The sequence below is a fragment of the Thermobia domestica genome, chromosome 5, assembly GCF_964235325.1.
Source record: "Thermobia domestica chromosome 5, izTheDome1.hap1.1, whole genome shotgun sequence".
NCBI lineage: Eukaryota > Metazoa > Arthropoda > Insecta > Zygentoma > Lepismatidae > Thermobia > Thermobia domestica.
The window spans coordinates 198,286,437-198,312,256 of NC_137458.1; the positions used below are offsets into that span (position 1 = coordinate 198,286,437).

Consider the following 25,820-nt stretch of genomic DNA (forward strand, 5'->3'; position numbering starts at 1 on the left):
CACCAGTAGTAGTTGCGTAGTTCTGTAGCTTCGGGACTGATTATGTCCCATTCTTCTTGAATAGCTCTTCTCAGGCCTTCTTTAGTAGAGAAGCTGTGCCTTTTGATTCCAGAACAGACCATAGATGTTCTATGGGGTTCATGTCTGGGGATTGGGGAGGTGTATGAAGCTGTTTCAAGGTATTATAGAGTAGCCACAATCGAGTATTTTCCGCTGTATGTTTGGAGTCGTTGTCTTGCTGAACAATAAATTGTTTTCAAGAACCATCTTCTGCGCACTAGTATGGAGATTTTCCTTTAATATGTTAATATACACTTTGTGCATCATCACTCCATCGATAAGGTGGAGACTACCCACTCCTGAGGCACTCATACAACCCCAGACCCTCCTCCGTGTCTTACTTTAGGGACGAGATTTTGAGGATTCATCTCTGTATTCACCTTGCGCCATACCATACGCCTCCCATTGGACTCGATAAAATTAAATTTACTGTCGTCCGAAAATATGACTCTATTCCAGAAAGAAGCCTGATCCCTTATCTTTATACTCTTTTTCAAACTTTAGTCTCTTTATACGATTTGTCTTGTTCACCCAGAACATTTTCCTGGCTATCCGACCATGATACCCTGCAAATATTCCGCACTGTACTGGCTGATATTTTAACACCGCGTGTTTCCAGATCCGTTGCCAATTGCACAGCACTACTTTTTGGAACCTTTTTTCTTTCCCTAATAATGTAACGTTTATCTTGTTCACTCAACACTCTTAGTCTTCCATTTTTTTTTTTTTCCGCACAGTGATAGAAACATTATACATTGCAATTATGGTTTGTACTGTTGAACGAGGCCTGTCTGCAATGTTTGCTATCTTTCTCAAAGACACCCTTCTTATGCAATTTAATAATTACTTTTCTTGTCTCCTCATTTGTTTCTGTTCAGTTGCTTCCCATTTTGACAGCCCACCGTGCAGTTTTTTCACTCCTATTCACAACTAAACTCATTCTGTTACTCGTCATGCTATACAGAGGTGTATACTCAGGTGAATACTAGTGAACCCCAGTTGTGGTATCTTTGTTTCGTATTCGTACGTTAGGTGTACGGTCACTTTTTGCGTCTACTCTATACACTTTGTACGGAATTTATTTACTTTCTGACCATTAAACTTGTCTTTGTGGTTCTTTATTGATATATTCATAAAGCTTAGTTTCATTATTCATATTGTGTGTGTTATTACACTTCTTAAATTTTCTGTTTCTTTTTCGCAGGCATTCTCGTTTCAATAGCATAGGTGTACGAACACTTTCTGCGCTCACTGTATGTACAGTAAATACAAATTTATAATTTTTGACTTTACGAAGTATACAATGTGATTGTTCAATAATTAACATAAGCAGGCATTCATTAATTTATATTAATATAATAATTAATAAAACTAATAAGCGGGTGATTGATGACTCAGTGGTAGAATTTTCATCTATGGTATTCTAACCCAGGACATGTGGGTTTTCGATGGCTAATTTTGTGTTCGAAAATTTTCCCGGTGGTAGGCCTACTCTTGGTTCCCTTTCTTATATTTGTTCCATCATCACTCATTAACGAATTTAGTTTAACAAAACTCTATAGCCATATATTCATTCTGTCCGTCAGTGAAACAAACAGTCTCAAGAACTATCTGATGGATTACCAATCAATTTTGGCCATGATGTACAGAGTCAATAGTTAAGAATCGAGTTCCCTGATGAATGTAATATTCAAACCGGAAGCGGTACAAATCAACCATTTCCGGTTTTAACGTTAATCATTCTATAGTAAATATGGTAATAGATAGCGAGAAGTGGTTTCCAGTAATCGACATATATAATATTCATGTAGATAGAATGTTACCCAATTTGTGCATCTGCTGAAAATAATGAGCTTAGGTATTTAGAGAGCATTTTCCGCTTTAGAAAATGTGTGCTTGGTAAAGAATGTAGAGAATTAGCTGAGTCAGGCACGTAGCTAGAATATGGTAATAGGAAGGGGGGTGTCTGTCACGAAATACTGTGGTTATTTACCAGGGGCTCAATCATTCTAAACTATTTTATTGGCAACATATATTGGTTCGTTTAGCCAAGATTTCTAATGGGGGGATGATATGAAATACTGTGGTTACACACCAGAGGCTCGATCAATCTAAATATTTTACTGACAACATACCCATATTGATTGGTTAGGACAATAAAATGAGGATATATTAGTGAGTATTTTAATAAGGAGCTATGAAAAAATCTCGAGTAAAAGAATATAAAAAAGTATTGAAAAAGATATAGTCTTCCGAGGTCATTCGAACGGTGTCGAGAATTTTGCGTCTGGGAAATTTGCGCCCACCTCAAGAACAGGGAAAATTGCGCCTGCGATATACCTCCACCGGGAAGTTTGAGCCCTGCGAAATAAAAGAACCTATTGGAGCTTACGCATTTGCTCGGAAGGGCTGACATTACAGCATAAACAATCCTCCCCCCACAACCATGCCATTTGTGATTTATTTTCATTCTGGCTATATAAGGGGAAAATAAACTTCAATATAAGCCAAAAGAACACAACGTATCAACGCAATCACTGCTTCTTCCAGAGATGATTTTGGGGGAACACTGGCCTCCCCAGAGCTCTCAGAGTGCCCCCTCGGAGGAGACCAAAATAATACGTCTATAATATAATAATAAATAGAATAGTACCAGCAGTGACCCCCCTCCGGAATACTAAGTGTGCCCCCCGGAACATTTTTTCTGAAAGAACGACTGAACGCAATTGTGTGTTTGAAGTGTAATTCCAGCAAGTAAACACGCTGTACATAGTTTTCTTGATAATATTACTGAACTGATTTTACATTCACTTTACATTTTCTTTTCTATATTTTGTGTCCTGAAAAGCCAAACAACTCGCAAAAATTGTAAACAGAGATATCTGAGTAGAGCCAAACAGCCTTTTGTAGATTAAATTATACTCTTTGATTATATTAATAAATAATTATATATCAGTCATTTATACTTTTATTGTAAATTTTGTAGTATAATGAAAAATTGTATTTGTATGGATTGCCTTTAGTGAACTAAAATTGTATTTTTTTTCATTTGTTCGGAATATTATAACGGATGGAGTAACTCACTGAGACGATGAGAGCCAAGCCTAGTTCAAGTGTGAGTGGAAGTTACTTTACACAATACAAAAATAAGTTGAATTGTAGGGCGCTAACATCCCAGTGCAAATATATTGCCGGCGCATTTTCCCCTCTTTTTGGGGTAGGACGCAAACATCCCAGTGCAAATATATTGCGAGCGCATTTTTTCCTATTTTTGTGGTAGAGCGCAAATTTCCCGGGCGCAAAATTCTCGCATTCAAGGAAAATATAATGTCCGTGAAGTTGACAAGCCACTTATGTCAGACTCCAATTTCGACTTTAAACGTCGCTAGTGCTACGTTAGTGTTCGATAGTGACGCAAATCGTTAGTACTTCACAGATAAAGTGTGCTTTTTAAATAATGGATATAAGTCTTCTAACTGCATGCCAACACGCCCACTTCTAAGAATCATCTCAAAAATGAGGTTAACCGTTAGAGCAAGTAAGTGTTCATTAGTGCCATTAACATTAACGTTAATGCCTCCATCGTACGGCCCTTTGAGTAATAATAACACCACGCTCTTTGCTAGTCTCAATGCGTCCCTATATTCTCGCGAACATTCTGACGTGCCCAAGTTAGTTACTTTTTTTTTTTTTTGCAACTATTGTTTATCTGTTATTGTTTATTGCTAGTCTGCAGAGTAGTCCTTACATTAATATGCCATTGTCCTTGATAATCATTGCGTATTTACAAGCAGTTTGTTATTACTGTTAGAAGATATCAAAAAACAACAGATAAAATCTACTACTTAACGGTTCATATTTTTCTTTTACAGTACATAAACGATTAATAATAATAATAATAATAATAAGACTATTCCAGCATAAAAGTTATCAATTGCATCACACTGGCAACAAGCGACGCATATTTTAACTTCACAAAATTCGTTTCTCACGATTTTCTGGAAAACTACGTATGATAATATCTTCATTGTGTCAAGTTGTTTATCTCAGTGTGATATATGTCTTACCTCTGGACAATATCACAGTAAAACAAAAATTAAATATTAGGAGTACATCGTACTTTGGACTACATCTCATTAACCATGGGAAGATTGAGTAGTGTATACTTTAGGATGTAAGTTTCAGCTTAACTTGCATCATACATTCTTAGGATTACAAAAAGGAAATTTGTTCGTTTGCATTTGAACAAAATTCTTAGGATTACAAAAAGAAAAAATAATTTTTCCGAATTCCCGGAATTTTTCCGAATTCCGGAATTTGCCATCCCTAATTATATATATATATATATATATATATATATATATATATATATATATATATATATATATATATATATATATATATATATATATATAACATATAGCCAAGTTCCAGAGAACTCTAGGACGATATTCTCGACACCGACTCACGTAATGAACGGTTTCTTGGTTGCAGCAGAACTTCTTGAACACGTTACAACTTGCCGAGCAGATATCACTTTGCTTCTTGGACAAGTTCGAAGTTGATGTGTAGACAGGAGAGGTTCACAAATAATAATAATAAAAAAAGAACTTTTCTTCTTATTATTATTAAGACAACTTACACAGACGTAGTTTTTATTCGACATTTTGGTTTTACTAATGATGTAAACTCAAGTAAAATTCACACTCACTATTGCAAACTATCAATAACGTACGAAATAAAACCTTTTAATAAAATACAAGTAAGTTTCCGAAAACTGGTGATGTGGGGAAAACTGTGCTTCATGTGATGTCTACAATCAAAAGTGAATACCAAATATCAAATAAAAACCACGTAGTGTCATTTGAAAACAAATAAAAGCTCTACCAAGTTGGCAATACTGCTAACCGAATTGCATTGCCCTTACCTACGTAAAAATCAATATATTGATACAAATCAACTTTGATGCATACTGAATTTCATCATAACTTTAACGCATACTTCTGATTTAACACGATATATATCTATATATATATATATATATAGTTTATTTTTCATTGTCGCGAGCCGATTTTGAGTTCCGAGTTGGAAGTTCTGTAACTAGAAAACGAAGCAGACTTCGACTCATGTTTATAGGATTTGTTTATAGGATTTTTTTTACTTTACTTTATTTGATGTCAGTGTTCAACTCTTAAAATTTTCATACTGTTTTTCAAATTACCTTATATTCAGTACCTAAATGTCCATAAGAAATATCTACATTCCAAGTACAAAAATCGAAATTTCAGTAATTGTGAACGTTACGGACTGCAGCCGCATGAACAGTTAACGGATATTAAATACTTAGGTATTTCTCAAGAGTTATAAAAAATTCAGATTTTTTAATAGTGGGGTTTTTGAGAAAATGGCGGCCAAACATGATGTCTTAATAAAATTTTCAGCTTTTCATTATACTATAACGTAGGATGTAATAACATACACACTAATTGTTTGCTGAGCAAAACCATATGTTAAAAATTAAATATGTGTAACAGTTTCACCAACTAACTGTTTGGCTTCATCAGACACTACGAGATACAGGATAACTGTACAATCTTATATTTTGGTGAAACTGTAACACATAACTAACTCACTCACTCTATGGCCTATGGAATCCAGAGTTTCAGTGCCGCGTTCACAAAAGCTCTCCACTGACTTCTATTGTCTGACTGACTTCTGACTTCAATTGGATCCAGTTTCTAGTTTGTATTCCTATCTCTCGCGAGATGCGCCTAGGTCTTCCTAATGGTCGTTTTCCGATTGGTCTTCCAGTCAAGACTTTGAAAGCATTTCTACTTTCTTCCATTCTAGCTACATGACCTGCCCACCTACACTTGAGGACCCTAACAATGTTAGGTAAACCGTATAAATTATGTAGTTCCTCGTTATGAAGTTTCCGCCATTCCCCATTTCCGTTCCTCTTTGGTCCGAATATTCGTCTCAGGATCTTGTTCTCAAATACTTTCAATCTATGTTCTTCCCTCAGAGCAAGCGACCATGTTTCGCAACCATACAGAACAACAGGCATGATTATCATTTTATATATTTTAAGCTTCAAATTTCTCGACAGAATTCGCGACGACAAGAGATTTTGAACCGAATAGTAACACGAATTCCCTGCTTCGGGAGACCCGGGTTCGATTCCCGGCGGGAGCTCATGTGGTTCGGATTCCACGTTAATCAGTAGGTCCACGTCTCATATAGCCTCGCTGCTGAACGGGACGTAAAACTCGAAAATCAATCAACGAATTCCCTGCTTTTAGTCGACATTTAATTTCTTCGTGAATATGATTTTCGTCTGTTAATATTGATCCTAAATATTTGAAAGTATTCACTTTATCAAAATTATTATTTAATATTTTAACGTATCCATAATTTACCGTATTACGTTCCCGATGCACTTCAATGTATTTAGTTTTCTTTGCATTTGCTTCTAAACCCATGTCCCTGCAAGCGTTTAATGAGATCTCTGCATTTCTTCCCATTGTTCTCCTATCATCCCCTATTAAATTTACATCATCAGCATATGCCATAACCTGGTGAATATCGTTCAACTCTAGGCCCTGGTTGCTATCTTTGATTTTCCTTATAGCGTATTCCAGAAGTTAAATAATAATGGCGACAACGCATCTCCTTGTTTCAGGCCATTTTCGACGTGGAAGCTCGTGGACAAAAATTTTCCTACCCGGACTTTACTTTGGGATTCATTTAAACATATCTTAATTAATCTAATTAGCTTTCTCGGTATTCCAAGTTCTGTAAGAACGTTGTATAATGTTTTTCTCCAAACCGAGTCGTACGCCTTTCTAAAATCAATAAATAGTTGATGTACCGGGGTATTGTATTCCCACTTCTTTTCGAGTATTTGGCGAATGGTAAATATTTGGTCGATAGTTGATCGATTTCGTCTAAATCCGCACTGATAATCTCCAATAATTTCATCTGCGTATGGGGTCAATCTTGCTAATAGAATATTTGGAAGGATTTTATAGGATGTTGACAGAAGAGAAATGTCTCGATAATTATTACAGTCAGTTTTGTCGCCTTTCTTGTGAATTGGAACAATGATTGATTCTTTCCACTCTTGTGTCAATTCTTCCTGGTTCCAGATAAGGAGAATGAGTTTGTTTACCTCGTTCCACAATGTTTCACCTCCAGCTAAAATATCTCAGCCGGAATTTCATCTACACCCGGAGATTTGTGTTTCTTTAATTTCTTTATAGCGGTTTCTACTTCTATTCGGTTAGGTTCTGGAATATACGGTTCTGCATGTGATGTTTACTCCATAGAATGGTAATCCAAGTAGAGCAAACAATACAGTAGATAGTCATTAATTGAATTTTTCTCCCGAGCGTTAACGACGAAACAAGTTATCACAGAAGCAATAGCTTCCTTCACCGCTAACTATACATAGGTAGGCGAAAATTCAAATAACAACATTAAACTTACGATTAGGATAAAACTTAAGCATCGTTCAACGTGAAAACCAACTAAACACTCCAAAAAATCAATTATACCAATATATTGCACCATGCATACCAAAGTAAAAGCACATGTGACTACTAACTATAGGTCGAAGTAACGTCAATGACACTCACAAATTTGGAAGTTATATTTAATATAATCGTTATACTTACATTCCTTTGAAAATATAAGACAATACTAAGAACACCATAAATGTTGATATGTTCAGATGAATAAGATATAAATGGATACGTTTATATTCTACATTTTAGTAATTATTTCAGCAGCGATGTTAAGGTGAGTCTTTTCTTGTATATCCGTTTGGCATCGAATGGAAGCCACGTCACGCAATTTCTCTCTTGTTCTCGCGGTTCACGCGAGTCCCACCTACCAAAGTGACGTAAGCACAGGTAGGACTGTGATTGGCTGCCGTTGGTTGCCAAGGCCGCTGGCTGCTTCGTCTCTCGTCTGCTGGATGTTGCTATTCCGTGCGAGAATGCATAAGCTTAGATACACTGTTTATTTAAATGTAGTAGTCTTTTAAAATAAAAGGAAATTAAATTGTCTGAGCTGGATACACAAATAAGTTTATTACTAATAGCTTCCGAACAGCTGATAGGTAAAATTCTGATGAGATGCGTTTACCTTAAGAACCCTGGCAACACATTGTTTGTACTTGCGTATAATGAAAACATACTGTAAGTTATTGAAGTATACACTGGCTGGATCATAGTTCACATTGGCACTTCTTTTAACACTACACTCGCTGATATGAAATGTTTATTCAGTCCATAATTAGATGATATGTGAAAAAATGTATATATATATATATATATATATATATATATATATATATATATATATATATATTTGTTAATTATAGCCATAGTAATAATTCAATTGCAAATTCACTCAAATAATAATGGTAAAAATTGAATATTTAAAACGCATACTAAAATATTGCAACATAATATGAATAAAATGAGAAAAAACTTCAAATAATGAATAAACTTACACTTATACAACACTTATCACTTCGTTGCAATTAATTGAAAACTAAAATAATAGATATTAAAATGAATATATAAATATTCCTCAGTTTGAAGAATAACACTTCACTGTTCATTCAGAACACACTGTTTATACTGTTTACTGTCTGCACACACGACACTGTCCAAATTGTCCACTATTCACTGTCCACACTATCTGGTTCAAATGGAATATCCTCTTCGTTCATTCTCTTCCCTTTGAATGAACACTCGAGGAATGAATCTTCTGCTCCTATCCTCTTCCCATTAGATAGGGCGAGGTCTATCGGTGGAAGTTCTCGACGTTCTCTGCATTCTTCATAGTCCTATACTAGCCCGGGACTCCTTTCTGAATATAGGGCGCCATTACTGAGATGCTATTTTTACTGTGCTGTACTTTATTACGTATAAACTTATTCAACAAATGATTTGCATCTTACTTTTTTTTTTAATCTGCTGCAGCTGCTGCTCCTGCAGTCGTGTTAATTGGAATGTTAATAAAATGTGTGTTCTTCTTATTGTTTGGACCTACGTGTGTTCTTCCTTGTATTGTATTCTTCGTGTATGTATATCAAATGTATATTCTTTACGTGTTTCATGTAATTATTACAAGAAGGGTAAATTAACGTAATCATGGTTAAAAGGAAGTTGACTTGGGATGGGCTAACAAAAGAAATGTAAGTATTTCTTCCTTCATTACACTCCGTTTATACGTATCAAACACGATAGATGCGACCCAACTCTCGTCGCCTACATGCAACTTCACCAATTAGATACATGGTACACAATATATTGATACTTGATACTTAAATATACATATATAGGATAGGATGCTGAATAAGAGTATATAATAAAAAATAAGCCTACACATATAATCTTAATGATGACTATTATGAATATTAATATAAAGACAGAAATAAACCAATATAAACTCGAATGATGGAGTCCTATATTGAGGCAATGTCAGATGTCTACAGATGCCAACCTGTATCCATCTTAGGGATGGTCCGACGACTATATGAAGAAGAGCCAACCCACAAAAACCAAATAAACCTACCCACTATAAGTACGACCACGAAGACAAAAGCAGGGTGGCCACTCACCTGGAAAACCTGGAAAAGTCGGGGAATTTTGATGGAAAACCGGGAATTTTTACTCGGGGGAAAATTTACGTTCTGCTGTATTCCTAGCCATTTAGCCGGTTTATTTATATACAAAATAGCTTTGGTCGCTGGGGGCTTCGCCCCCAGATCTCTCCTTCGTTCCAGGTTTCGTTTATGTAGCTCTGCTGGTTTGGGCTGCGCATACTTTCTTCATATTTTTGTGTCATTTAGTGCTGCCCATGAATTGAGCTGGAGCAAAATCGGGACCATTTTGTAATTAACACACTTGTTTTGTTGGATGGCTGCTCGGTTTCCAGAATTCGCTCGGGGCTGCGCCCCTGCATCCTGTTTTGGTAGTCACGTGATTAATATAAAGGCTGAACGGTAGGTGAGTATTTCTGCCGGAAGAGTTCCGAATGTGTGTCGAATTCCATAAAATGTGTGGAATTTTGGTTAATGCGTGTATTTCTATGTGGAATCAAAAACTGTGTGGATTCCACATGCATTTGTAATCAGTGGCGGCAGTACTTTTTGCGACACACGATTAATTGGCTATGCTTTTTACAGGTATTTGACCTTTTGACCACCAAATTGAAGTAATGGCATTACCCTCCCCCTAGTTTTTACACCCAATTCCGCTACTGCATGTACTACTGTTCTTAAAAAAAAAAAAAAAAAGAAAGAAAGAAAGAAAGAAAAAAACGGCTACAAACAAAATTTTTCGATTTCTTAAAAGCACATTTTATTAGTGCTCATTTACTTCAGTTCCGTTGTTTTGTTACACAATATTTTCTGTCTATGTCGACCTGTTCCCCGGTTGCATAACCACTGCACACCACTGCTGGCACGACAAAACCTTTGGGACCCGGGCCTACCTAAAGTTGTTAATGCCGGCTTTGTAGACCGAAGTGCGCTACTTCTTAATACAGGTAGCTCCATAATTGTCCTCTCCATACTCACTGGGCCAACACCAAAACTTTTGAGTGTCCACATGAAACCGAACCCGGGACTACGTGCAGCGTACGCACACGCGCTAACCATCCGGTTCAGTATATATACAGTGAAACCTGTCTATGTTGGCCACCATCGGTTCCATCGAAAAGTGGCCAACTTAGACAGGTGGCCAACTTACAGAAAATAAGTGTGATTTGTGAATTTTTAGAATAGGATTTCTAGTATTACTTGATTGTAAGATCTTAATAAGCAGTGCCACAACAGCTACTTATAAATAATGTACATAGAGTAATCATAAAAATATACAGTACTAGAAAATATTACTATAGTATGCAAGAGCGCCGATTTCTGTGTAAATTTGGGGGGGCATGCAGAAGGTATATATATGAAGATTTTAAGACAAATTGCACTCAAATTATACCAAATATTGTATACTCATAAATAAAATAGGGGCCACGTGAGCTTTGGGGAGCCGGCCCCCTCGGTCCCCCCAGGATCGGCGCTCTTCATAGTATGTTTAATATATATGCATACCTTTCTCTTCCTGAAAACTAGTCTGGTACATTGGATTATTCGGATTCAAAACACAATAACACAAACAACCATGAAATAGAAGTGTATGTACGCAGTTTATTAAAATTAATATTATAGCACACTGAGTTATTCAGTGAAAACAAGAAAAGCTAAGTTATATATTAAGAAATTCATATGCAATTTATATGACTTCTTTTCAGTTGTTACTGAATAGTGGTTCATTGTAGACATATTTGCTTTATTCTTTTTGGCAGATATGCACATTCTAATATTGTAGTTAACTACCTCTTGTTAATGAGCTAGAAGTGTTTCCCTCGGATCAAAAGATGTTTTGAGAAAATCTTGAGGGAATTCATATCTCAAAACCTCCTCTACCTTTTGACATGCAGTCAGGTGCCAATAAATGACAATTGAGCTTTAACCATGAGAATTTTCCGGAATTACTAAAGCTTCCCACTGATGAAAGGAGCCGATATAGCTAATGGTTTTACCAAAACAGACAGGGTAAACAAATACGTACAACCATTTCCTGAATTCCTGTACGTGCTTTTTCTTATTCACATCTTCCTTCACCACCCTTTTATGAGGATGGTGTTCTGGCCATTGACCTCCAAGAACAAATCGTGCGAATCTATGCTTCTTTGTGTCCAGTCAAAAATACAGAACATCTGCCTCTCATATGGGAATTCGAAAGAGTTAAGAAAAATAACAACGGTATTTTGCGTGGCCAAGATACGCAGGTAAATTTATCATTATCATCATAGGGTAAACATTGCTTCAGTGTGGCCAACTTCCAAGATAGACAGGTGACCAGCTTATAGAGTAGTAAGTAACGAATGTCTTATGGGAAAATGCAGGTTCAAGACGAACTAGGGCAAGATAAGCAAGTTGCCAACTTAGAGAGGTGGGCCAAGTTGACAGGTTTCACTGTATCTATATATCTATATCTATCTATCTATCTATCTATCTATATATCTATATATATATATATATATATATATATATATATATATATATATATATATATATATATATATATATATATATATAATATATATACGTACGTTAGCTACGCCGCATCGATATGTGCTTGTGTGAAATTGTGTGGTATTTAAACGTGCTACGCGTGTATTTTGTAGGGATGCGCACGAGTCGAGACAAGTCTCGAATCTCGACTCGACTCGACTCGAATTCGAGTCGAGACACACACTGTAAAATTCGAGACGAGTCGAGACAGACGTATTTCTCGACTCGAATTTTCGAGTCGAGACACGAGTCGAGTCGAGACTGCTCGTAAAAATCTCGACTCGACTCGAATGTCTCGAAAATCTTTCTATAATTTTTAATATTATTTTGAAGAAAGTACTTCAGAAACTACTCAGAAATACTCAGATCCGACTCAGAAACAGTCTTGAAACTAATTCAAATGAGCAGCCATGCATAGACGTAACTTAGAGGGGGGCAAGGGAGGCAACTGCCCCCACATTTCTGAAGTTTATTAGAATAGTCATCCAGTGTTATCTATAAACTGAGCTGAAGCGAATACAACACCATTTTGCTTAATTTTATTTTTTGTTTCACAGTATTAAGGTCTTTAGGCGACTAACGAGGCCAAGAGAAAGGAGGGGCAAGGAAGTGAAAAAACAGCGACCCTGGCTTGACAAAAGATACTAGGTTAAACCTCAGTCACTCAGTCAGGATGGGGGATCGGAACAGAGTTCGTGGCCATGCTCCACCTTTAAAATGCTGCTTGTTAGGCATACACACTGCCCAGGGCTTAAAGTGGCTTCAGTGAAAAGCCACCTCACTAGAATGCTTATCCACGGTGATTTGCGAGAAAGCAGTCAACAATGGAAGTAAATAATCCCTGATCCATGTTCCAGATCTGGTTTGATAGATCATATTAATAGTCGTTTCATAGACGGAACCAAAATATTAATTAAAAATTAATGCACAGTGTTTGTAAAGTGACAATTGTTGTACACGAACTAAATTCTGACAACAGGCTGATTTGCCAGAACTGTGCCGAGCGTTCCGGCTCACTTTAAGCCTTGATACTGCCTCTCTACTACTAGCTGGGTAATTGTCACTCACTTTCGATGCATGTATTCTGAATTGATTCACACCTCACTTTATTGCTTTTTTCGTTTTTAGACATTACATGTTCGTTTACGACGGTAATAATAATTTATAAACTGTATTGTCATGATTTCTTTATTTTTCTGTTACATCAGAAATGCTTGTAATTTGAATAAATATAGGACTTATTCAGAACATTTTTGGGGGGTGGGGGTGGAGGATCACAGAGGCAGTGTAAAATTCTGATTGAATATATCTTTTTTTTTTAAATGCTCATATTCAGAGATGTTCATTTACCTTCTCCCCTACTGATTCTGGCTGTTTCTTAGGCAATGGACAGTTATTAAAAATTTTGTGTTACGGTATCTATGCTAGAGATGCAAGGGCTCGGAAAAAAACCGGCTTTTTTGAAAAAAAAAAAAACTCGGTTTTTTCTGCTTCGCTTTTTTGCTTGGGAAAGTTTGGGCTTTTTTCAAAATACTGCTTTAAATTGATAAAACAGACTTTGTATCGCTTCTCTATAACACAAAAAATCATTTAATTAGTGGTTGATGCTGATAATAATATAAAACATCGAAAATAAACTATGAATTTCGAAAAGATATTTCAAACAATTTTTCTTCAACATATTTACATTATAAATTCTACAGGATTAAACCAATGTATATAATAAGAATTTTTTAACCTCCTATATACAAAAGTAAGCAGAGTTGGCAAGAACCGTGGTTGTTTTTGAAAATGCCAAAAACCCGTTTTTTGGGGGATGTTTAAACCAGGCTTTTTTGATTTAGATTTTTTGCTTTATGTATTTATATTACATATTCACAGAAATAAGTTTGTTTCGCCTTGGTGTTATTATGCAACAGCGGGGTTATGCCGGAAGAACTCCCAAAAGCTTAAAGAAGTCCGGTCAGTAAATTTCTTAAATTGAGAATCTCCCGCCCTAGCCATTGGGAAAATCCCTTCATTACTTGAAATGTAAGACAATAACGGGAAAATCCTGTTATTGCTTTGCATGTAAAATTTAAAGGTCAACGTACCATAATCAGTACGCTAAAACCAAGGTATTAAATTACAAATTTAGTACGTAGATATCATTGAAAGTCCAATCCAAGCTAATGTTGGAAGCTACGTAGGCAATCGATAAATTTTGCCAATTTCTATCAATATATTTAAGCAATCTTGGCTTCTTTATAAAACAACACGCATTTAGGCATGCAGAAATATACAATTTGGTTTGTTTCTCATATTTAGGCTTAACATCCTTACGAAATACGAGGTTATCAAGGAGAAGACTTTCGCTTAAACTGACATTCGAACCGCTACTTGGGTTACGCATGAAAGAAGGTTTGTGGTTCGACCGAGAATTGAACATGGGACACCTTGATTAAAAGGTAAAGGGAAATAAAACTATTGCAGGTGGTTTGATATTTGGAAACATCACCATGAAGTTCACACGATTCGCATTTTTCATTCTTTTTATTTTTGTGGTTTAAACCAGTTATTAAAAAAAAAGTTGGTGTAAACCAGCCAACCCTAAAAGTAAACACTTCTTTTAAAAGAATACACAAATAACTAGCAAAATAGTATGTAGTATTTTTACCTCAAAATATTCCATCCCCTCTTTTTGAAACAAAATAAAATTAAAATAAAACATAAGAGAAATACTTAGATTTATATGATACACTTAAAGGCTGCACATCTAGAGCTTTTGGTTCTGTATATTCTTGAAATTCTACAGTTAAGTTTTATAGAACCACCATCACAGTTTACCCAATCCTCAAGTTTTCTGAATTTTTAACAGGAGGGATTCAACATATCATTACGGAACTCCCCCCCCCCAAAAAAAAGGACTACGGAATATATTTAAGTTAAGCTAAATACAACTGCATAACAAACATGACTGAGTGATTAGCTTTTGCGCTTCTATCGGGAAGTCCGGAATTCAACCAGCATTCGACCATTCTGACAAAGCTTTTCTTCATTCATCTGTGAATGTAGAAATAGTGCGTATACTGTGAGTTGGGCGACTTCCTTTCTTATTGTTTTTAAATCGTTATTATTACTAATTACCAGCAGTGACGGTTTTGCGAAGGTTAGAGGGGCGGTCTTTCGGACTGAAACCCGTTCCCCAAAGTTACGGAATGTCTGCAACAAACGAAATATCTATTATTTATGCCTTTACTCATAAACTTTAAGCTCCCGTCAAATAAAAATTACGAATGTTTAAAAAAACTAAACATTAGTAAGAAAAACCCTTCCCAAAATACTTTTCTAAATCCGCCACTGATTCTCAGTATAAAATGATTTTTAAAGTTGTATCCGGAAGATTATTGCTAAACATATAAACGAAACGAAATATTAGTTATGCCTGTACTCATAAACTTCAAGCACCTCCCAAATAAAATTAGGACTTTTTAGGAAACGAAACAATCAGAAAAACCCCTCCTAAAGTACTTTTCTAAATCCGCTACTGATTATTTGTATAAAGTGGTATTCAAGGTTGTGTCCGGAAAATTATTGCTAAATCACTTCACAGCTACAGTATAACATAAATGTGGAAGTACGGTTTGACGGATATATTGAAAAACGTACGCTTTGACCGCTAAATAGAAAAACGGGCAAGTTTAACTTTTGCGCTAGAAGCTAGAGTACTAAAAGCTCTTAGAAATGAAACACGGATGACAAACTAGAGAAGAAAAAAGATGTCGATAACTCAAAAGTTAAAATAAAGTTAAATAGCCTCTAAAATTACCCTCAAATACTACATTCTTCATGTTAGCTTTAATTCGTAAAACATGTGCTCCATCCATCTTGATGGTGAATTTCAGAGCGAAATATCACATTCAGGTCATGGAATTCTTATGTAACTATAGAATATACTATAAGAAAGCTATTTAGATAGAAAAATCATGAAGTTGAAAAAAGCCAAAATTTCCAAAATTCTCGTTTTTTTCCAAAAAAGCCGGCTTTTTATGTAAAAAAAAACCATCGATTCAAAAAAGCCGGCTTTTTTGCATCTCTAATCTATGCTGATATTATTATAAAATGTTCGAATGTAAACCGTCTTTAAGTCTGAAAAAAGTTCTAGAATAACAACGGGAATGGAACTCTGATTTTAACCATATCTGGTAATGTCTTGCAATAAATGTTTTGCCACATCCATCTTAATAAAGGTCAGTGAACTTTGAGCGTGCTGGAGAAAGGGGATGTGGTGTTCGTTGATGGTCAAAGGAAGAACAGGTCGGTCTGTTGTCTGGGATATAGGAAGTGTTTTATAAGGATAAGCAGAGACATTCAGAACTCGGCTCTTTGTCGGAAATCTTGTGGTCCTAAATACAAAAGATATTTTATTGCTTTCCCTGTAAGTCACAAAAATAGCAACATCTGGTATTGTTGTAAAGTGGAATGGGAGCATTGTAAGGTTAAAACAACGATTTTTTTTTACTAATAGCCACCCTGGCACCCAAACCAAAAATAATACACTTGATTTATTCTGAAGTTTGTGTTTGCAGTGAGCAAGGGCCCGATTCTGGGGGGCCAGGGGATCGGGCCCCCAAAGCTCATATTGGCCCCCATGTATTTTTCTGAATATGTATTTTGTATTGTTATATGTATTTTTTATGAATATACAAACCCACGTCTGAACCCCTCCCCCCCAAAGTTACAAAGAAATCGGTGCCCTTGGCAGTGAGCAGTTCGTTTGAAGGTTTTTTTTTTCGTATATATAGCTTCACGTGTATCGGTGTATAGTGGTTTCATTTTTTATATTTTATCTGCGGTATTTGAACATTTCTCAAGTTTCACAGGAAGTTGTGAATAATATGCAGTGCTCAAAAAAAAAAAAAAAAAAAAAAAAGAACTTTGTTGGAATATTTTAGTAAGAAGCCGAAACTTAGCAATATTGACAGTGCCAGAGGAGACAATGAAATAGTGACTACACAATATACTTCTTGCGTTTCAGAAGATAAGAAATCAAGTGCTAGTGTGAAAACAGTGTCAGAAGATGAAGTCTCAGAAGATAAGAATTCAAATGACGGTATTACTTTGGAAACAGTGTCACAAGATGAAGTTTCAGAAGATCGTGATCCAGTCAAAGGTTGTGAAAAGGCAAAGACATTTCTGGCAGTAGGTCTAGGTCCCTTCCAACCGCAATTGAAAACGTACCCCAATAAAAATGACCGCCAGTTCCGATCTGAGTGGTATAGGCCAGTGTTCGAAGTGGAAAAAAAGCAGAGGCGGTACGTTTTATTATGATTTTGACTCAACATACCGGCTATTTAGATATTGTCTTGATCACTGAAAAATCAGAGACGGTATGTCCTCATTACTGAAAAACCAGAGGCAATATGGCATACCACCGCATACCGTCTCACTTCGACCACTGGTATAGGCATTTTAGTTGGTTAGAATATAACATTTCTCGAGATAGTGCTTTTTGCTTTTATTGTCGCGCATCCTCCGAAAATATTCCGAAATCTGAAGACACTTTTACTAAGGAGAGTTTCCGTAACAGGAAGAAGGTCGTAGATAGATTCGGTACTCATGAGGCAAGTAACGCTTATAAGACTTGTATTTCTAAGGCTGCGGAATTCCGAAACGCACACTATTGCACGGATCAGTTGCGCGTAAATTAGATTTGCAGACGAACTAAATAGTTAACGGCAATAGAATATATTTGGAAGCACTTCTAAATAGTATTTTGTATTGTGCTCGCCAATGTGTTCCTCTTAGAGACCCTGAGGAAAGTAACGAAAGTGAAACTAAGGGAATTTACTAGTACTCTTATCGCTAAGATCCAAAGACAATGACGTGATTTTTCGGTATTATGTTAACAAAGAGAAAACATTTAGATACGTTAGTCCCGAATACCAAAATCAATTTCTAGATTTAACACGTTGGCTACCAACGTCCCATATATGGGACACAGCGGATTTTACGAGGGACCGATTCATAGACATAAACCGCCACTATAGACCGGTCATAAGAAAATTACCTTACCCACAGACCATCTGGTAGAACGAGCCCGAGCGTCTCACATATGGGACGCTGGTCCTTGATGAAAACCAATGCGTCCCAAACATGAGACGTTCGTACATTTTGGAAGTATATTTTTTGTGTCGGTAGCGAACGTGTAAATATGCGAGTATGTGCTGAGAAAAATAATCTATCGTGTGAAGACTGCAGGTATATATGGTGTCATCATGGATGAAACTCAAAGTTTGAAGCGACTATTTTGCGATACTGTGATGAAAAATTAAACGTTCACGAAAGTTTTATCGGGTTTTACAATACAGAAAAATCACGGCGAAACAATTTGGACAAACTGTTAACAAATGTGTTAATATCACTGGGTCTGAGCGTAGATAACATCCGAGGACAATGTTACGATGGTGCAGCCGCTATGCGTGATCAGTACTCTGGCATGGCAAAGAGGATCAGGGGTGTGCGGAAAACTGTCTACGATTCGAAATATGTTTGGTGTTCTGAGCAATTGCATTCCTTCATAGAAGCGCCGTCAAAAAAGCACGCTATTTTTGAAAATGTTCAACGTCAAGGAAAAGACTTAAAGCATACGATAACATTAAAATCTTTGAGCTACACTAGATGGAACTGTAAATCGGAAGCTATTCGTGCAGTTTTAGAAAATTTTGGACCTGTAGTTGAAACTTTAGAGGAAATAGCACTATCAAATTTACGGTCCAGATGCGCATTCCCTGTTAAGAAATGTTCATGATTTTTTTTTTTATTTTTGTTTTGTCTTAAACTGATGAGACGTGTTCTTGAATATACGAATCAACTGTCCATGCACTTACAGAATACACGTACCAATTTTTCTACTGTGAAAAATTTGTCGCAAGCCAATATCTGCAGCCTTCAGTCCTTACGGAGTGAGAAAAGTTTCAAAACGCTGTGGACAGAAACAGAAGAAATTACAGAAACCATGGGATTCAGTGCATCGAACGTTCCGCGAAGACGAATCCCACGAGCATTGGATGGTAGTGATACTTCTTCGAGTGCGAGACAACAGCTGAATATTACAGACGCGAAGTGTATTATTCCGTTATTGACAATCTTGTGGGAGCAGATATTAGCAATAAAAGTTCAAAGAAAATGATATGCAGGTTCTTCATTCCCTGCACGAACACAATCAACACAACACAAGCCATCAGCAGAAAGTATCACAATTGTCAGCAACACCTACAAAATCCCTAAAGTTGAGCTGACATCAGAGTTAACAGTTTTCTCCAATTTGTGTGCAGAGAGATAGATTGAAAATGATTTTTCATCGCTTCTAAATTTGTTTTAAAAATTGAACCTTTACGAATGCTTCCCAAACTTGAACCAAGTTTATAAGACTTTTCTAACCGTGCATTTCAGTTCCGCAACCAGTGAACGTTCCTTTTCGTGTCTGAGACGGCTAAAAACATAAGTTCGTAGCACTATGGGTCAAGAAAAATTTCGTAGTTTAGCTGTGTTGTGCATAGAAAGGTCTTACGACATTAACGTTTCTCAGATTATCGACAAATTTGGTTCAGAAGCAACACTTCGAGGAAGACGGCTGCAGCTCCATTAACAGTTCAAGTCCAGTTTCCATATCATTACATTTAGTGGTAAGTGAAATATTAACTTATTAAATCAAAATTATAAATGTGATATTTACTGACTAATATTTGGATTTCCTTGTATTATTGATCAGCAGTATTTCTTTCAGAGGGTGAGCCGGGGCTTTCCCCTTTATACACACACAGTCAAGTGCAAAATACGCTTCAGGCAAATTTTCAGGAAAAATCAGGATATCAAGAAACAGTTTTTTAACTATAATTCCCCTCTTTACTTTTAAAATACCCTCTTTGGAGATTTTTTCTGAAAGAAACACTATTAATGAGCTGGGGTAAATGAATATGTGGATGTTGTGCTGATAGGTTGTTCCAGGTAATTTCTTAACAACATTTAAGGCTCAGGTCAATATGAGAGATTGGGCAAAGATCAGGGGAAGATTGGCTAAGCGGGGCTTAAAATGGGCCGGAACGCACCAGTTCTGCGTTTCAGTAAGTCAGTGTGTTGTCCGAATTCAGTTCCTGTGCTCCTACTTGTCTCGCTACAAATTTGTATATTTTAAGTTTATTATTGTCATATTTTAAGCAGATTAATACCCTATTAAAGCACGATAAAGAAATAATCTAGAACTTTTCGTTCTGCGTCATTGTGTTCCACGAAATTATTCTAGGGAAAGGCGTTCCGGCTATTGACTAAAACAATTTTTAGCATAGGGGCAAAGGCTTTATTTTAGGTCTCATCCTCGAAAACTGACATAAAGTTAGGCTGAATATCTGCCTGAGTAGTATTTATATCATTCACACACTCCAACTACACAATGGTGATCCAAAATCAGAGAGGGTTTCTCGAAACTGCGGTACTAAATATTTGGTTAAAACATTAGGAGCAAATGTATGGTTGGTTTCAAAAAGTGACAATTTAAGGTCGGAGACTACCTGCCCAAGTGGAAATTTGTGAATATATTTTTTTCGAAACAGAGTTTACACGTGCACAAGTGAACAATGTATATTATATACTTCTAATTACAGCTTGTGAATCTTAAAGTCAATAAATAAAACTTGTTGTCTCTTAATAATGAAAGAAAAGAAGAATCGCAGTTCACACTCATGCCATGTAGCTGCCACCGCAAATTCAAACTTTATAATCGATTTTTATACCAAAAGCAATAATGTGAAATATGTTGCTGCTTCCAATCAAAAAGTAGGATTAAAATCTACGCTTGGTTGAATTCACAACTTTCTGTGATCAGTTGTTAATGTATAATGCTCTTTCTTCCAAAGGGAGAGAGCATATACAACTCAAAGAAGCATAGAGAGATGTATGCTTGAAATAACCCGGAGAGATAGAAAAAGAAATACATGGATAAGGAAGATGACAGGAGTGACCGATATCATCGCGAAAATAAAAGGACTCAAGTGTCAGTGAGTTGGTCATATTGCAAGAAGAACTGACGATAGGTGGACAAAAGCAATCCTTGACTGCATTCTAAGGGAACGAAAACGATCCAGAAAACGTTGTAATACAATGTGGTATGACGAAATTAGGAAGCACTGTGGAGTAACGTGGAAACGAACTGCCAAAAATAGATACGTGTGAAATAGAATTGGAGAAACCTTCATCCAGAAGTGGGTCGGGAAAGGTTGAGAATTAATATATATATATATATATATATATATATATATATATATATATATATATGTGTGTGTGTGTGTGTGTGTTGGGGTGTGTGTGTGTGTGTGTGTGCACGAATGTCCCCCCCAACCATATGGGCCAAGGTTATGCTTATGCATCCATGTGTCTAGTGGAGCTCGAGTAAAGCACCATGACGACTGAAGCGTATCGCACACTGCTTGCAGACTACGTACACGCCTTCATGAGACCATGTTACCCAACGGTAGTGGCATTTTTCGACAAGATAATGCACCATGTCACAACGCAAGGAGTGTGATAGAGTGGTTCGAGGAACACAAGAAGGCGTTCCAAGTGATGTGTTGGCCCCCCAACTCGCCGGATCTGAACCCAATCGAACACATCTGGGATGTGAATGAACGTGACGTCAGAACACATCGCCCCCCTCCGCGGAATTTACGGGAATTAGGTGACCTGTGTGTGCACATGTGGTGGCAACTCTCTCCAGCGACCTACAAATTATCATTACGTCCATGCCAAGAGCATTCGCCGTTGTTATCCGTGCCAAAGGTAGACATACTGATAATTAGGTAGGTAGTCATAATGTTTTGTCTGATGTGTGCGTATATTTTATCTCGTATATTTTGTCTCGACTCGAATTTCGAGACGTCTCGACTCGAATTCGAGTCGAGTCGAGACAGATACTGTCGAGTCGAGACAGAGACATATTTTCGAGTTGAGACAACATTTTCTCGAGTCGAGTCGAGACAGGCTTAAATCTCGACTCGACTCGACTCGTGCGCATCCCTAGTATTTTGGACCTTGTGATCCGGCAGCTGGATTTAAGAGGTTGAGGATTAAGGAGGTAAGTAAAGATAGATTATGCATATGCAGTTATTAAAAATATATACGAAGGATTAAGAGTTATTTCAGAATACATACGAATCACGGTTGTGCTGTTTTATGTTTGCGTGTGAGAGGGGGATCACACGTCGTGTGGCTTGTAATTTTAACTTGTAACAACAGCGAAATTATTTATTTATTTATTTATTTATTATTATTATTATTATTTTTTTTTGTTTGTTCAGCTTTGTGAGTACTTTGAATTGTTAGTAATGAAAACACGTAACTTTATAGAGCCATAGAGGTGTGCCTACTGAATTTTTGTGATACAATGTTTGAAATTACGATGTAGATAGGTTTAACTATTCTTTCATGTAGGCCTGTGTGACCATTAAAGACGGTATCTTTTAGTTGTGTGCAAGGGGGTTGGGTATTAATAAAACACGTAATTCCTCACGATATTTATGACCATGGGCGTCCACAGAGGGGGTCGAAGGGTCAGTCGACCACTCTGGAAAATTGCATAGGTTAATAATTTCTATAATAGGAAGTTATGCTTTCAAATTAAAAGTTTATACTTATTAAGGAAGCTTGTATTCTTCACCCTCCCTGCGAAATTTTCTGTGGACGCCTTTGTTCGTGACTGATGTATAGTACTGTTCAATTACAACATAGTGAAATATATGTTGAGCTAGTGATGACGGGTTCGTAGCATGGAAATTTCATATTTCCATGAAAAATAGTCAAAGGTCCACAGAATACGTATGCAAAATGTCAATATACCTTGAAAATTAAGGTCGCAAAAAATTCGTGAAAATTTCCTAAAGAAAAAAATGCGATTTTACGGTTCCGCGCCCCCCTCCCCCCGTTTTGCGCCGCCAAGTTGACGGTCTGCGAAAAACCCGTGTGAGCAGTGTTGAATTTAGAAACTTTTCTCCGGGGGGGGGGGATAATGCTGGATGGATATGTTGGAGAAAATCATACCAGTATCTTGTGAATTTTCTCATGTGTCTTCGGGTGGAGGGATTTTTTTCTCCGGGGGAAATGTCCCCCGGGGCACCCCTGAATTCAACACTGCATGTGGGATGATCTTTGCTCATTCTGTGAATGAACAATAAGAAAAACCAGCTTATCGCTCGTGTGTGAGCTGTATAAGAGTTTAAAACAACACTATGAAATAAAAGTATACTAACAATTTGTAAAGGCCTGTACGTCAGTATAATAGGCCTAATTTCAAATATAAAATATCTTTATTTTAAACGATTTCGGTCTAAATTCAGTATATCTGCACATAGGCTAACTACTCATTTCTAATTCAATATGGTTATATTTTAATTCATTTTACATTATAAAATTGCCAACAGTATATGTTGTTAGATCAAAGAAATGCCGAAATTAATAACCAATCAGAAACGAGTTCTTTGTCTGCTATATTTTTGTGACATTCATTTGTGACGTCAAAGAACGATAGCATAACCTTGTAGTGCAGTATGACAGAGGTTGCTAATAAGCACAGCTGATGAAGGTATTGTATATTTGTTGTTAAATCCGGAGAAATATTTGATTCCAAATTAACGAATAATAAGCAGATAATGAGTAGAACAGTTTCTTGATTTGAATTTTGCAATTTTAAACCGATTTTATGTAAATTCTGTAATGGTGTTTTTCCAAGAAAATAACTTTAAGAATTATTGACTACTTATTTTTTTAAACATATATTTGTTTAAAAAAGAAATGAAAATGTCAGTCAAGGGAGTTGAGGATTGTCGCAGGGTGCGGGCTCCACCTCCGTTGGCCATTTCCTAGCTATGGGCCTGGATCAAAATATTATGTTTTCGAGGGTTTTTTTTTTTTTTTTTTTTTTTTTTTTTTTTTTTTACACATGAACTTCTTTGCCGTATAACTCACATAATTTGTGTTTAATAGTGGTTTACGAGTTTGCAGGGCCGGCGACAGGGGAGGGGGAATAGGGGACAAATGCCCGGGGGCCTGGAATCACAAAAGAATAATTTTACTGGGATTTAGGGATTCGTGTCCCTGAGTTGCCCAAGGTTCCTGTCGTGGTGGGTGAATTTATTGTGTATACCTTATGTATGATTAACGTGTCAGTTTTCGTTAATGCACGTAACCACCCGTAGGAGTGATAAAATATACACTGGTAATTTTTATGAATTTTTCCAATGTCAATTATTTGTAAATATGATGTAAAACGACATTTCTGCGATGGGTTGGATTTATTTTCTGTAATTTTGAGTCGTTTATCGACCTTTTCGGGCATTGTTCGTATTCGTATTTGAGTTTCCGTTACATTCTATTTTTCGATCCTAAATTCTAGTACAGATTTGTTTTGGTCTGAGGAAATAAGCATGCATATTGATTGTAACATTGCGTAAATGTTGATTCGTCCTATATAAATTATTCGCTTCTAAATATGTAAAGAGAATAACGGATGGCTGATTCATGGGCGTCGATTAGGGGGGCAGTTGCCCCCCACTTTTTTGAAATGACCCATTAATGTATATAGTTTCCTTTGAAAATGTAGAGTTTTTGTATGTATTAACGGTTCATAGAATAAAAATGGTGCCATAAAATATTTGCCGCTCCGTGAGTACGATTTGTTATTTTCCCGTGCAGTTAAGAAAGATGCAAGAATTGCGTTTTAATTGCCACGAAAAATGGCTCAAAAATTAACCTATTAGCACGCCACAATTCGAGTGTACTTTCATTTCTTCTTACAAGGGCTCGATATGTTAGTCAGTCGCTTTGGAACTGAGATAAAATTTCGCAAAAAAAAAAAAAAAAAAAAAAAAAAAAAAGTTCCGGGGGCACACTTAGTATTCCGGAGGGGCACTGCAGATACTATTCTGTTTATTATTATATGATAGATTGTTATTTTGGTCTCCTTCGGGGGGAACTCTCAGAGCTTCAGGGGGCAGTGCTCCCCAAAACACATGTCAGGAAGAAACACTTTTCACAAGTTATTCTTTAATTCCACAAAACTCGACAGTTCCTAAAATGTCTTTTCTTCTTTCTACTAGTAAGGGATATTTTGATTTGCTTTTTTTCTTTTTTTTTTTTTTTGAGTTTAACATTCCGCTCAGCAGTGAGGCTATATGAGACATGGACCTACTGATTAACGTGGAATACGAACCACATGAGCCCCCGCCAGGAATCGAACCCGGGTCCCCCACGTCAAAGACGCGGCATTGTTTTGCAGTGTAATATACGAGTTTAGGGCAGTAGCGTATATTGTGGGCTATCAAAGCTATCACTGAAGCCCATATCTAAAGTGAACTAGACAGTTGCTAGTGCTAATTCTTCGAAATGTATAATAAAACAACTACAGAAAAGGCTGCACTGTTAGTGAAGTTAACATTTAATCAACTAGCCGTATTGTCCGGATCTGCTAGGTCTAGTGATAGCCCAAGTCACAATCCCAGTATACGCCACTGGTTTAGGGGTCCAATTTTGTATATACAATTAAATTTAGTGAATTCAACATAATTCTAGGTTTTAGAATTATTTT

General features: G+C 36.6%; 3 protein-coding genes across 8 annotated transcripts in view; 1 reads left to right on the top strand and 2 right to left on the bottom strand.

Moving 5' to 3' along the window:
• Window positions 1-8,256, bottom strand: part of LOC145686335 (52 kDa repressor of the inhibitor of the protein kinase-like) — a 183,591-nt gene extending 175,335 nt beyond the window's left edge. For 4 of the 5 annotated variants that reach the window (XM_081759557.1, XM_081759556.1, XM_081759558.1 and 1 more), the window contains exon 1: window positions 7,737-8,236. The gene's annotated coding sequence lies outside the window, so the exon portion shown is untranslated. Of the gene's footprint in view, window positions 1-7,736 lie in introns of all 5 variants that reach the window. The other variant, XM_081759559.1, reaches the window with a different exon arrangement.
• Window positions 1-25,820, top strand: part of LOC145686334 (lanC-like protein 3) — a 252,452-nt gene that overhangs the window by 103,729 nt on the left and 122,903 nt on the right. The window lies entirely within an intron of this gene.
• The window catches only part of LOC145686336 (uncharacterized), an 88,841-nt gene that overhangs the window by 16,383 nt on the left and 46,638 nt on the right, over window positions 1-25,820 (bottom strand). The window lies entirely within an intron of this gene.